Source organism: Ascaphus truei, chromosome 1 (assembly GCF_040206685.1).
Source record: "Ascaphus truei isolate aAscTru1 chromosome 1, aAscTru1.hap1, whole genome shotgun sequence".
Classification (NCBI taxonomy): Eukaryota; Metazoa; Chordata; class Amphibia; order Anura; family Ascaphidae; genus Ascaphus; species Ascaphus truei.
The window spans coordinates 239819243-239833824 of record NC_134483.1 but is presented as its reverse complement, the minus strand read 5'-3'; positions in this window follow the sequence as shown (position 1 = coordinate 239833824).

The following is a 14582-nucleotide window of genomic DNA, read 5'->3' as shown; positions in this document are numbered from 1 at the left end:
GGACAAAGTCCTCCCTAGAAAGCAGTTACGCGGCTCACCGTAAGGATGCTCTGCTTCAGCACAGACCAAAAAGGTAAAAGAGGGCATAGGGATATGCGTATCCCTTGTATAGTCAGGGGTCCCTAGTTTAGTGGGAGTCCCCCCCAGTATATGCCCAGCACCCCGGACTCGTTATAGGGGTTCGGAGTGTCTCCAACCATCCATAAGGTTGTGAGAATGAAATTATTTCAAAGTCCAGCTTCAACACATTAGAAACAACTCTGAAACTTAACCTAAGTGTTATTTGAAACAACTTTTTGCAAAATTCTACTAGGAAGGTCAAGGAGCTATGAAAATGAACGTGTGCATATTTTCAGCAGATCCATGGGGACGAGGGAGTTAGATGAATTTTGTGATATTTTTATTAACATGGTGTATCAAGGTATATAGGTTTTATGCACTGTATATGAGCTGGGGACTTTCCAAGTCCCTGGTTTTGAGAGATCAGATGGCCACCAACCTTGATGCCACTTAGTCTGCTTGGGTCCCAGACTTGGAAGTCTCAGAGATGCCAAGGTGTTAGGGCAGGCGGTGTACCGGAGTTATGCTTGGGTACCCACGCCCTGGCATGAGTAAGGGCTATCCGGGGACCATTTTCTAATGAGCCTGGTCCAGCAGCGGGTTCGATATGCTAAGTGGCAGAGGTGCCCGGTTGGCACGTCCCCTTTGCAGAATTGAAATCCGTGCCCACCCAGCTTCAGGGTACCAGCAAATCGCTGATAGGCTGGTGGAAATATTCCCACGTTCTGATTGGTTGGGGTATTCTGTGAATGGGACTGAAATCCTATAAGAAGGCTAGCAGCCAATCAGCTCAGGAGATTCTAAGCGCCAAGACAGCAGCGGCAAATTCGAAATCACCAAAAGATGCTCTGTGAGAAATAGCAGCGAGCTGGCTTCAAAGATCTTGAGCTGAAATATTTTCTAAGTCCCCACTTTGTGCGGCCATGTTCTACAAATTGAACATACAGTAGCTGTCACGGTAGGAACTACATGCCGACTTGAGTTCCAGTAGGTTTGGGACTTACAGTACTCGTGGTCAAACTATTTAAACGCTCTGGAGCTTATCCAACTGTGGTGTGTGGACGTTCATGCTGATTTGAGTTCCAGGACATTTCGGGACATGTCCTAGTCAACTGCAAACTTTGTTTTAAGAACTGTAAAGGGCTAGGAAAGTCTAGTTTTTTTCCCCAGACCCCAAGTAAGTGTGTTTTCTTGTGCATAATGTCATCCATTGTGTGTTTGTCTGTTTCAAAGGAATAAATCGCAATTTGTTTTACTTCTTGGTTTTGCTCAGTGATATGATCCCGATATAAAGGTGTAAATTCCTGGTCTCTCGTAACAAAGGGAACCCCCGGAGACCCACAGACACCCATGGGGACCTCCTGGAGACCCCTAGACACCCGTGGGGAACCCCCAGAGACCCACAGACACCCACAGCGACCACTCAGAGATGCCCATACATCACACAAACACCCATGAGGACAACCCAGAGACCCCCACGGAGACAAACCATTGACCCCTGGACACCGTGCAGACTACCCAGAGATCTCCAGACACCCGCAGGGACCACTGGAGACCCCCAGATACCCAAAGGAACCACCCAGAGATTCTTAGACAGCCATGGGAACCCCCCAGAGACCCACATACACCCCTGGACACCACCTGGAGACGCCCAGACACCCACGGGGACAACCCGCAGACGCCTGGACACAGGACCACCCGGAGACCCCCAGACACTCACGGGGACCCCCCAGAGACACCCACGGGGACATTTCAGGAACCCCTGGACATTTGGGGAACACCCAGAGGGCCCTAAACTCCACCCAGAGACCCCTGGAAAGCCGGAGGGACCCCCAGACACCCATGGAGACCCCTGGGCACCCCACAGAGACCCATGGGAGTCCCCTCGAAGAAGCAGTCCGTGGAATCCAGAAGCGGAGCACAGCTACAGTGGAAAAAACGGGGCCTACAATTCAGCAGAGATATTAAAAAACCTTTATTGTGTGATGGTGGGGGGGGGGGTCAGAACAAACTCTGACGTGTTTCGGGATGGATCCCATGTGTCCCTGCAGCCTCTGGTATCAATCCTGTGTAGATTTTTTTTTTTTTTTTTTTCAACTTTGTTTTTATTAGTTTTTTGTGCATTCACATCATAGAGTACAGAATATTGTCAAGTGTTTCAGGTATACACCAAATTTACAGGAACAATTTACGAAGAACGGACGGACATTGGGGGGACCACAGGACATGACAAAGACAGACTGACAACATCTAGGGACAGGGCAAAAGGGGGAGGGTGGCGGGGAGGGGGGGGTTAGGGATGGGGGAGCGGCCCGGGAGAATCGCTGTTCCCTCGTTTCTCAGGAGTCCTGCACCACAACTGCCATTGCTCTGCTCCAGTCCACCTCTCAGAGGAGCCTAAACCCAGTTCACATCAGTTTTTCGTTGATCATTGAGTCGGTCCACCGCTATACCTCGAGGGGAGCCCTACCATCAGATCGTCCAGTCCCGCTCCCAACCCAACATCCAAGGAGAACCCACCTATCTCTATCAAAGCCATATTGTGGCCTCATTCATCCCCTGAATATCAGTCTGAGCAAGCCATAATGACCATACTTTTTCAAATTTGTCGGCTGAGTCGTTAACTAAACTCGTTAACTTCTCCATTCTGCAAATGAACCAAATTCTGTATCTGATTTTATCAATAGAAGGAATCGCATTCTGATTCCACAGTGCTGCGGTCTCGCACCTCATAGCGGTAGCAAAATGTGCTATCAGCTTGTTACCCGATCTAGATACCTCGTTTGTAGGTTTACCCAATAAAAATAGCCATGGGTCCAGCTGGATTTTGAGCCCTAAATAGATCCTCTGCAGCCAATCTCGGATCTGGGTCCAGACCGGCACTAATCTCGGGCAAGACCACAGCATGTGCACCAGATCCCCCTGTTCCCCGCACTGCCTGGGGCAGAGCGGGGAAGCACCCCGGACAAATTTAGCTAATCTGATTGGGGTGAGATACCACCTTAATAATACCTTATATGAGTTCTCCTTCAATGTCGTGCATTTGGAGCTCGAGGCCGCAGCTTTGAACACTGTGGCCCAGTCCTCGTCCTCTAGTTGAGCCTGGAGATCCTCTTCCCATTGTGCCATGAAACGGGGTTTGACTGTCCTGTCTGAGTCAGTATTCACCACCTCTCTGTACAAGGCAGAGATCAGTCCCCGCGTGTCCGCTCCGCGCACGCAGAGCTGTTCGAATTTAGTCAGCGGTGGTCTCACCGGGTGTGCGTTATAGAATGCCCGGACCTGGAGGTACCTCATAAAATCAGTGTTAGGTAAGTCCGTTTCTGACTGTAATAGTTCAAAAGATTTGATCTTGCCTTTAACCTCCAGGTCCTTCAATCGACTAATCCCTAATTGCCGCCAGCTCGGGAAGCATTTTTCTGCCAGCCCAGGAGCAAAGTTCGGGTTGCCATATAAAGGAGCCATCAGTGTGTGTTTGGAGGTCAGAGAGCAGCTACTTTTAGAAGCCTCCCAGACCGAGAGTGAGTTGAGCACAGAGGACAGAGGAATGAGTACATCCTTCACCCGTGTCCTCGGGTACCAGATCAGGTCCCTGAGCTCAAGCGGGGCGCACACCTCCTTCTCCAGTGCCACCCACCTCCTGAGCCCCGGGTCCCCATGCCACTGCGTGATTTGGCACAATTGTGCCGCTTTGTAGTAGGATATGACGCTCAGAACGGCCAGGCCACCAGCTTCCTTAGCTTTCTGCATAATTTTTACTTTAATCCGTGGTTTTTTATCTTTCCAAATAAATTGAGAGATAGCTTTTTGGAGCCCTGCAATGTCTGCTCTAACCACGGCAACCGGGAGAGTTTGGAACAGATATAGAATTCGGGGAAGGATGTTCATCTTGACACTATAAATCCTCCCCAACCAAGAAATACCATATGCCTTCCACTCCTGTAGCTCTTTTTTGAGAGTCCTCAACAGTTTGGGATAGTTTGCCGAATATAAGGAGCTCGTCTGTTTTGTGATCTGCACTCCTAGGTATTTCATGGAGGAGGGGCGCCATCTAAACTCAAAGTTGAGTTCTATCAGCTTCTCCATTTCTCTTGACATGTATAGGCTTAGGGCCTCTGATTTAGATTGATTTATTTTGAAGCCAGAGATCTGGGCAAAACGCTCTAGAAGCTCGAACAGATCGGGCAACGAGATGAGCGGCTTGGCAAGGTTAGAATAATATCATCCGCGTACAGAGCCACTTTGTGCTCCTGCGAATGGATCTGTACCCCAGAGATATCAGCGTGCCTCCGAATTTGTGCTGCGAGTGGTTCGATGCATAAGGCGAATAGCAGGGGCGAAAGCGGACATCCCTGTCTCGTACCACTTTTAATTGGGAATAGTTCCGAGGGGAATCCCTGGTGAACCACCCTGGCTGATGGTGCCGTGTATAATGCCTTAACAGCCTGTTGGAATATGCCTCCAAACCCAAATGCGCCAAGCGTGGACTCCAAGTATGGCCAATCAATCCTGTCAAAGGCCTTTTCCGCATCTAAGCTTAGGGCTATACCCCGAATCCTGTTGGCTCCCATAAAGTCTATTATATCCACAATTCTCCTAGTGTTGTCGGCCGCTTGTCTACCTCTAATGAAGCCAACTTTATCCGGGTGGATGAGCCCTGGCAGGATTACATTTAATCTATTGGCCAGTAATTTAGAGTAGATTTTTACATCTGTGTTAATTAATGATATTGGCCGGTAACTTTGGCAGCTAGTGGGATCTTTGTCCTCTTTATGGATTACTGAAATTGACGCCTGGAGCATCTGTCCCGGGAAGGGCTCTCCTGCTAATACTCCATTAAACAGCTGGAGCATGTGCGGAGCCAAAACTTCGATAATTTTTTTATAGTACAGGTTGGAGAACCCATCCGGGCCTGGGGCTTTTGATGCTTTTAAGTTTTTTACTACCGCCTCTAGTTCTTCCCTTGTGAAGTCTCGTTGAAGAGCCTCTCGCTCCCTTCTGTTCACTTGTGGCAAGGCTGCGTCCGCTAGGAATTTCTGTAGATTACTACTTGTCCTAGCATTGTGAACTACCTTCTCTCCATTATATAGCTGTGCGTAGAATTTCGCGAACTCCCCTACTATGACTTTAGGGTTTGAGGAACTCTGGCCTCCGACTGTCTTAATAGATTGAATGTTAAAATTTGGTTTCCGATTACGGAGTCTGGTGGCTAGCATAGTGTCCGGTTTATTAGCTTTCTCATAGAACTTCCTCTGCGTCCAACTCATGTCTTTCTCCGCCCGGGAGGTAAGGAGGAGGTTTAGCTGAATTCTAACCTCCTTCAACTCCTTCAGAGCATCATCTCTACCTGTCCGGTTATGTAGAATAGAGAGCTCATGTAACCTGTGATAAAGCTGGGATAATTTGGCTTCCTTTTTCTTTTTCCTATTTGCAGCTATACCGATTAGTACCCCCCGAATCGTGGCCTTATGAGCCTCCCATAACAGTGATTGGGACTCCACACTGCCACTATTTATCCGGAAATAATCTGATATTTCAGACTTTACTTTGTTTTGTATATCCGGGATTTTAATTATTGATTCATTTAGCTTCCAGTTTGCTCCTGGGCTGGCACTACCAAATTGAATGCATCTCAGCTCTACTGATGCATGGTCCGACCAAGTAATATCATGTATGCTTGTATCGGAAATTTGTGGGACCATTCTGCTCGATACAAAGAAGTGGTCAATCCTACTGTAGCTGTCATGTGGGTGGGAGTAGAAAGAATAACTGCGGTCTCCCTGGTGCTGCTCTCTCCAGATGTCCACCAGGCTAATCTGTTTGAAGCCTTTCAGTAGTGGGATATTCCCCTCTCTCTTATTGGTTTTCTGGGACGTGGATCTATCTACACTTGTGTTCATGACTGTGTTAAAGTCGCTGCCCAGAACTATTTGTCCCTCGGCCCATAACTGACGCTTCTGAAAAAATGCGTTGTAAAAGTCTGGTTGACCTTCATTTGGCGCATATATACACGCTAAAGTCATTCTGACCTGCTTAAGGAGCCCGATCAGTACTAGGTACCTCCCCTTCGGGTCCCTTTTAACCTTTTCAACCTGGAAGGGGGTGTTATTTTGAAACAGAATAGCTACACCTTTCTTTTTCTCCTCCCCTGATGCTAGGAAAAACTTTCGGAAGTTAGAATCAAGGAATTTCGGGTTATTGCGCGAGCTGAAGTGAGTCTCCTGGAGGAAGACCACATCAGCCCTTCTCCTCTTGAACTCAGTGAAAGCGACTCTTCGCTTGTGGGGACTGTTGAGCCCTTTGGCGTTTTGCGAGATAAAAATTACCTCCATTTTATGCAGCAGTGTCTGTGTGGTCCTAATATGTAAGCCGATCTGATCTTACCCCAGACCCTGGACATGTTCTGTACGTGGAATTCGTAGTGCAGACTCCAGAAGCGCCTATTCAACCAACCGCCGGTTGGGACTGGGGAGGGAAAGGGAGATAACATGAGGGAGGAATACAAACATATAACACATATAAACATCATGAGAACCGTATTGGTCCTGAGAGACCTCGGGTTCAATGCCCGGTGGAGATATTTTCTCCCTGGACCCCCCTCCCCCCTGGTCCATCTCCGTGGCTTCCATAACCCGCCACGGATCTCCAGGTCGATGCCAGGTAGGTGGGACACGATCTCCCTCCTGGTGAAGACGCACATGCCTGCAGGCAGAGTGGTGGCTGCACCCCCCCCCCCCCCCCCGCCGGCAACTATGTGCGTTTCAAAACCTAACAATTAACTTCACTTCTATTTTTTTTTTTTTAACTCTTATTAACCTATGCTTAACCTTTTGACTACCTTGAATTCTTCTCATGAGCTCTTATTTCTTATCTAAAACTACAAACCCTACGCTACTCCTGCCCTTACTACCGCTAACTACTTCTTCCCCTCCTTATCTACTCCCCTCTACTCCCTGGCTCGGGCGACCTCTCCCTTTCCCCCTCCCTCTGGGGTCATACCTAACCACTCACCGCCGCAAACCTGTTATCCCTGTATTGTGCCCCCTGCTTGCAACGCTCCTTTAACGCTCCGACCTTTCTCATGTCCCCTTTGTCCTATAAACTATACATACTATATATACTATATACCATACTAGTGAAGATTATCCAAGGATAGCAGCGGAGCACAGCTGAAGGATGGGGTCAACACCAGCAATGAAGGGGTTAAAAATACTTCTTTAATGAAACATGGTGCAAAACGGGGGGAGACAGCAACAACTCTAACGCGTTTCACGCTATGCAGCCCTTTTTCAAAGAGTGAAATCGCGTCTCCACTACCCGCAGTTATGAAGGGGAAACCCCGCCCACCTTTCCCAGAGATGCCGCGCGGTTTTCGCGCGGATGCTAGCCAGCTCTCTCATTGGTCAAAATAGACCTCCAACCAGGAACTGATTCGGAGAGGCGTCTCTGGTGGATGTGAGTATCGCGCGATTTTTGCGCGAGTACCAGCTGGCGTTCTGATTGGTCAGAATTGGTTTCCAATCAGAGTACTGGTTTGGAGATGCGTCTCTGGTAGTCAGGGTTACCCGTTCAGCCGCGGGAGTGGGAAAGACAACAAAGGGTATAACACACAATTATAAGTGAAAACAAACATATAATATAATAAAAAATCAATGAATACGCAATCAGTTTCCTCATATGGATAGACTCAGGATATGGAATAGCCTATGGCTTATTAATGGTACACAGTGTATTGTTTAATCAGTGGAATATAATTAAATCAAGCCCCTAATTTGTTTCTAATCGATATACAGGGCAAAGGATTATTCATAATAACATTATAGTGATGAACAGTTTGTTCCTATTCTGTGTAGAATAATAGATATATACTGGATCCATAGGGAATTGAATTCACAAGTGCAAAAGAAGGAAAAAGGAAATAGATGGGAAGAAGAATAGGAAGGGGAGAAGGAAGGGGGGGGGGAAGACAAGGGGAAAAAAAGAATAAGAACATAATATACATAAAGAAAACAAATCGTTATAATAAATATAAACCTTATGGGTATATTGAACATAACCCATAAACAAATCAAGTGAGAAAGTGTTTCAATTCCCAGTCCTGGTTCATGCCCCTGGGTGCCATTGTCCCAAGGGCATAAATCCAGAACATCTCTCTACGGTTGAGCAAAGCTTCTCTATTGCCTCCCCTGACATGAGTCTGAATGTGCTCAAGAGCACTGTGTGTAAAAGATCTTAATGTTCCTAGAGGGCAGTGATTGAAGTGGCGTGCGACCGGGTATCTGTCATCACGTTTCTTTATACTCCTGATGTGTTCATTAATTCGGACTTTTAGCGGTCTTATTGTACGGCCCACATAATTACTCCCACAGGGACAGTTAAGTAGATATATTACAAAGTTGGTGTTACATGTAAGAAATTTCTCAATACGATAAATCTGATTAGTATGTATATTTTTGATAGATTTATGTTCTTTAGCATATCTGCATGTGTTACAGTTCCCACACTTGAAAAATCCCCTTGGTGTTGTCGGGGTGGGTTTCTTGGTAGAACAGAACAAACTCGGTGATATATGGTTCCCAATAGTTTTAGCCTTTTTGAAGACTATTTTGGGGTTAGATTTAACTAAACTCTCTAGATCTCTATCTAGTTTTAGAATAGACCAATGTTTTTGTAGGATGCACCTAATCTGTTCTGCCTGTTTTGAATAAGTGGTTATGAAGAGTGGTACCTGGGGGGTTGTATATCCCTTAATATCCCTTAATGTTAATTTCTCCTCTTTTCTTTCTAGTGTTTTTTCTATTCTTCTATTCTATTCTATTCTTCATAACCACGTGCGTGCCCATAAAAAATGATTTATTAGTTCCAAAATATAAAACAACTACATGGAGGGGGTCCAAGGGCCCCTCACCAATGCGTTTCGACCGTTTGTCTTTCTCAAGGTGTCATTGAGTTAATAAATAAAAGCACTAGCCAACCAATTAAATAATAAAAGCACTAGCCAACCAATCAATTTATGAATTTAAACCACTAGCCAACAAATCAATTAATTAATAAAACCACTAGGCAAAACATCAATTAAAACCAGTAGCCAACAAAATAAATTATTAAATGAAAACGCTAAACAATCGGAAAATGAAATTAAAACAAGCCATCCAAATGACAAAAATTTAAGCAAAGCAATAAACAGAAAAGTAAAAAACAACAGTCAATAGAAAAACCGCTGTAATACCATGTGATATAGCCATGTGGTTTGAAGGATGTGATGTACCTCCCTTGGAGATGACGTCACATCCTTAAAAACAAAACAAAGGGGCGGGCACATGATACAGCGTCCAATCAGATTGGAGCTGTACCATCTGACCTGAAAATGGTACATCACAGGCCATATATAAGGCCTTGACGTCTCATTTTACCTCTAGAAGCCGACGAGACAACATCGTGTTGTGGATTAACTATGGGGCTATGGATTGACAGATGAAGATAGAAGATTAAAGAAAAGATAGAAATAATTACAGAGAAGATAGAAGAAGGTGATAGAAGATAAAAGAAAGAAGAATTTTGTTACCTGTGTATGGCGTTGGATTGACTTTGATGACGTCGCAGTACGAGAGCTTGCAGAAATGCTGGGATTCTAAGGGCCAATGCTTCTAAAGGTAAAAAAAATATTTTTACAAGTTTTTTTTATTGTATTTGTTTCTTTTTTTAATTTAAATCTTTTTTATTGTTTTTTGCAGGGTTTAACAATTTTTCTTAATCACATTACATTGGTCATCAAATTTTAACAGAGAAGTATTTCTCACATTGCACAGAAAAGGGGAAGCAGTTGCGCTCATGTAATGTGAGGCAGAGAGAGGGCAAGGGGGAGAAGGGCAGTGCCGGGATAGGACATCGTCCATGTCCCCCACCGATTCTCCCCCCCCCAGCCCGCCAACACCGTCTGGACTCCTGAAGTCCAGTTCGCTTATTCTTGCACCAGAATTCTCTCATCTCCAATTTATTTCAAGATTTTTTTAGACCTGGAACCATGGTTCCCAAATTGTATAGAATTGAACCAAATGTTATTTTAGCTGGGCCAACAGTTCCTCCATGAGCAAGATCTCGTTTACTCCAGGCAGCTGCTGTAGAGCAACGCGCTGCGGTTATTATAAAGGAGTCCAGCCATCTCATGGGAGCCTGTAGATTCTCTATGGGTTTAGCTAGCAAGAATGTCAGCGGGTCTAGTGGGACCCTCAGCTCTGTGACCTCTTGGATCATGTTTTGGACCATGGTTCAGAAGTTCTGAATCTGTGGGCAAGTCCATGAATTAGTTTTTTTTTTTTTTTTTTTAAACATTTTTATTAGGAAACAGGCAAGTTTACAGGCAAATTTCACATCACAGTATCCTAATACACTTTGATTTTCAAATTTTCCATACTGGAGGGGGGGGGGGAGTGTACCGCCAAGAGTGGCGCGACCTCTGGGTCACCGGGTGACCAGGGGAGCGAGAGGTCTGAAAAAGAGAGGGGGGGGGATAAGAGGGGAGGGAAGGGTGGGTATGGGGATGGGGGGTAGGGGAGGCGTCCTTCAGGGTGTGGCCTGGGTGGTCATAGTTTCTCCTATCGGGTTCTCTCGGGAGTCAGTAAGTCTCCCAGGGTTCCCAGATTTTGTAATGACTTGTAGTCTTGCGTTTGAGAAACGCCGTTAGACGTTCCATAAGCATTACGTCGTCTTTTCTTCTCTTAACCGCCTGGATAGAGGGGGGAGAGATCTTTTTCCAGGAGAATGCCACAGAGCACCTAGCCGCGGTAAGGATGGAGGAGATTAATTTTCCTACTGGGCGGTCAATTTCCTCAATTGGCCTGCCCAGGAGGAAAGTCAGTGGATCTGGGGCTAATGTGAGGCTAGTTACCTTTCGGATTAAAGTTTGGATAGAAAGACAACATTTTTGGATTTTTGGGCATGACCACCAAATGTGGGCCATGTCTCCTCTCTGTCCACAGCCTCTCCAACATAGATCTGAGGCCAGGGGGTAGATTTGCTTCAATCTAACTGGGGTAAGATACCAGTGGAACATGATTTTGTAGATATTCTCTTTTGTTGTGGTACAGATGGAAGTTCCTGAAGCAGCGTCCCATATATCCTCCCAGTCTTCTCTATCTATGTCTATACTCAGTTCCGCCGCCCACTTGGACATGTAGTTGTGAGTGGAAGGGCCTGCTGTTCTCTCCATCCCAGCGTATATATTAGAGATCAAAGCCGTTTGATGTGTACTAGTTCGGCAGAGTCTCTCAAAGTTGGTGAGGGGAGGATACTCAAATTTTGGGGATAGTTTTCGAAGAAAATGTCTAATTTGGAGATACTTAAATGGGCTCAATTCTGGGGCTTCGTATTTTGTTCGTAATTCTTGAAAGTTCAGCAACCTTCCATCGCTCAGTAGGTCGGCGACCACCCTAACCCCCTTCAGGCGGAAATAGTCGAACTGCTTTGGTTCACATCCTGGGGGGAAGCGGGGGTTGTTGTGGATCGGAGTAAGCAGCGAGCCTGGGGTAGTTAGTTTAAACTTTGATCTGCATTTCCGCCAGACTTCCCAGGTGTGTTTGGTGGGACCAAGGTCGAACCTACGGGGTGATTTATCCCCCTTGTCTATGCACCAAAGGAGGGCCTGCAGAGAAGGCGTTTTAACGTAGTGGGATTCAATATCTCGCCAGCAATAGAGACCCGGATCTGCGTTCCACACTACGGCCTGCCTCAACTGGGCCGCTAAATAGTACTTTGTAATATCTGGGACACCCATCCCCCCTCTTCCTCTTGATGTCAGAAGGACCGATCTGGCCACCCTGGGCCTTTTGCCCTTCCAGATGAATTTGAACATTTTATTCTGGATGTTCTTAAGTTCAGGGCTGGGAACATGGATCGGGAGTGTCTGGAAATAGTATAGCAATCTGGGGAGTATATTCATTTTTACCGAGATCATCCTTCCGATCCATGAGATCTGGTAGTCTTCCCATTTGTCCAGATCTTTTTTGACTTTCACGAATAGGGCCGGGTAATTATATTTATACAATGATTGGTAGTTGCCTGATACATTCACTCCCAGATATTTAATGTATGAGGAACTCCATCTATAGTTAAAGTTCAGTTTCAGTAAATTAACTTCCGATTCTGGCACATTTAAGTGTAGGGCTTCTGATTTGTCGTTATTAATTTTGTAGTCCGAGATTTTGCCGAACTCCACCAATTCTTTACAGTATGTAGGTTGGGAAGTGATGTTTGAGGGTGGATTAGGGACAGTATTATATCGTCGGCAAAAAGCGAGATTTTGAAATTTGTATCTCCAATTGGTACACCCTGAATGTTTATGCTCTCGCGTATTTTGGCCGCCAGGGGTTCGATCGTCAGGGCGAAGAGGAGAGGGGACAAAGGACAGCCCTGCCTTGTACCATTCGTTATTGGAAATCTCTGCGCTGTGCCTCCCGGGAGTTTGATTACCACCGAAGGATTTTGGTACAGTGCTCGGACCCCCTCTAGGAATGAGTCTTTGAAGCCAAATTTTTGTATGGTTTTGTCTATGAATATCCAATTGATTCTGTCAAACGCCTTCTCTGCATCTACTGTAAGCTCAGGAGAACTGCCTTGGTGTTTGTAAGGTTTATGTGTTCTATTATATTTATAATTTTGCGGGTGTTGTCTGAGGCCTGACGGCCAGAGACAAATCCCACTTGATCGTTATGGATAAGTCTGGGTAGGATGGGGTTTAATCTGTTAGCTAGTATTTTGCTATATAGTTTTAGGTCGTTGTTCAACAGCGATATGGGGCGGTAACTCCCACATTGCATTGGGTCTCTCCACTCTTTGTGAATTATTGCTAGGTTAGCCATAGACATCGATGCTGGTATGGGGTCACCTTCCATAAAGGAGTTGAACAAGTCCAGTAAGTAAGGAGATAGGGATGGGAGAAACCTCTTATAGTAGGCGTTTGTGAATCCATCAGGGCCGGGGGCTTTGGATAGTTTTAGAGCTTTTACCGCATCTGCCAATTCCTCTTTTGTAATTTTCCCATTAAGTGTCTCGTTCTCCTTCTCCGTCAAGGATGGGAGGTTGCAGCTATCTAGATAATTTGAGACTGCCGTAAGCCTTGATGCTCTATTATTTTCCTCTTGGGTTTTGAGGTTGTACAATTTGGTATAAAATTTAGTGTGTCTCTGAGTGTGTCTCTGAGTGTGTGTCTGAGTGTGTGTCTGTGAGTGTGTGTCTCTGAGTGTGTCTCTGAGTGTGTCACTGAGTGTGTGTGTCTGTGTGTCTATGAGTGAGTGTGTGTGTGTCTGTGAGTGTGTGTGTCTGTGAGTGAGTGTGTCTGTGAGTGTGTCTGTGAGTGTGTCTCTGAGTGTGTCTGAGTGTGTGTCTGTGTGTGAGAGTGTGTGTGTCTCTGTGTGTGTGTGTGTCTGTGAGTGAGTGTGTGTGTCTGTGAGTGTGTCACCCTCTCCCTGTGTCACCCTCTCCCTGTGTCGCCCTCTCCCTGTGTCGCCCTCTCCCTGTATCGCCCGCTCCCTGTGTCTCTCTCATTCTCTCTCTTTCTCTCTCTCTCTCTGTGTGTCTCTCTTTTTCTGTGTGTCTCTCTTTCTCTATGTGTCTCTCTTTCTCTGTGTGTCTCTCTTTCTCTGTGTGTCTCTCTTTCTCTGTGTGTGTGTGTGTGTCTCTCTCTCTCTGTGTGTGTGTGTCTGTGTGTGTATCTGTGTGAGTGTGTGTGCATGTCTCTCTCTCTCTCTGTGTGTGTGTGTGTGTGTGTCTCTGTGTGTGTGTGTGTGTGTGTGTGTCTCTCTCTCTGTGTGTCTCTCTCTGTGTCTCTCTCTCTGTGACTCTCTCTCTGTGTCTCTCTGTCTCTCTCTCTCTGTCTCTCTCTCTCTGTCTCTGTCTCTCTCTCTGTGTCTCTCTCTCCCTATCTCTGTCTCTGTCTTTCTCATTCTCTCTCTGTCTCTCTCTCTCTCTCTGTCTCTCTCTCTGTCTCTGTCTCGCTATCTGTCTCCCTGTCTCTCTGTCTCTCTCTCTCTCTCTCTCTGTCTCTCTCTGTCTCTCTCTCTCTCTCTCTCTCTCTCTCTCTCTCTCTCTCTCTCTCTCTCTCTCTCTCTCTCTCTCTCTCTCTCTCTCTCTGTGTATGTATGTGTGTGTGTCTGTGTGTGTGTGTGTTTGTGTGTCTCTCTCCCTCTCTCTCTCTCTGTCTCTCTCTGTGTGTCTGTGTGTGTGTGTGTGTCTCTCTCTGTGTGTGTGTGTGTCTCTCTCTCTGTCTCTGTCTCTCACCCACACTCTCTCTCTCTCACACTCTGGATCTCTTATTTACCCTACATATCTTAACTGCCCTATACCTACACCGAAAATAACCTATACTGCTTTCTTCCAGATCTAATTCATGAGCTTCACACGGAAGACATCGGAATCCCCCCTAAACCAGAAGACAGGTAGGGAACACCTCCCCTCCAATGTATAACATTGCAGGAATGAGGGTACCTGGACATTGAGGACTGTGTGTGTGTGTCTCTCTGTGTGTG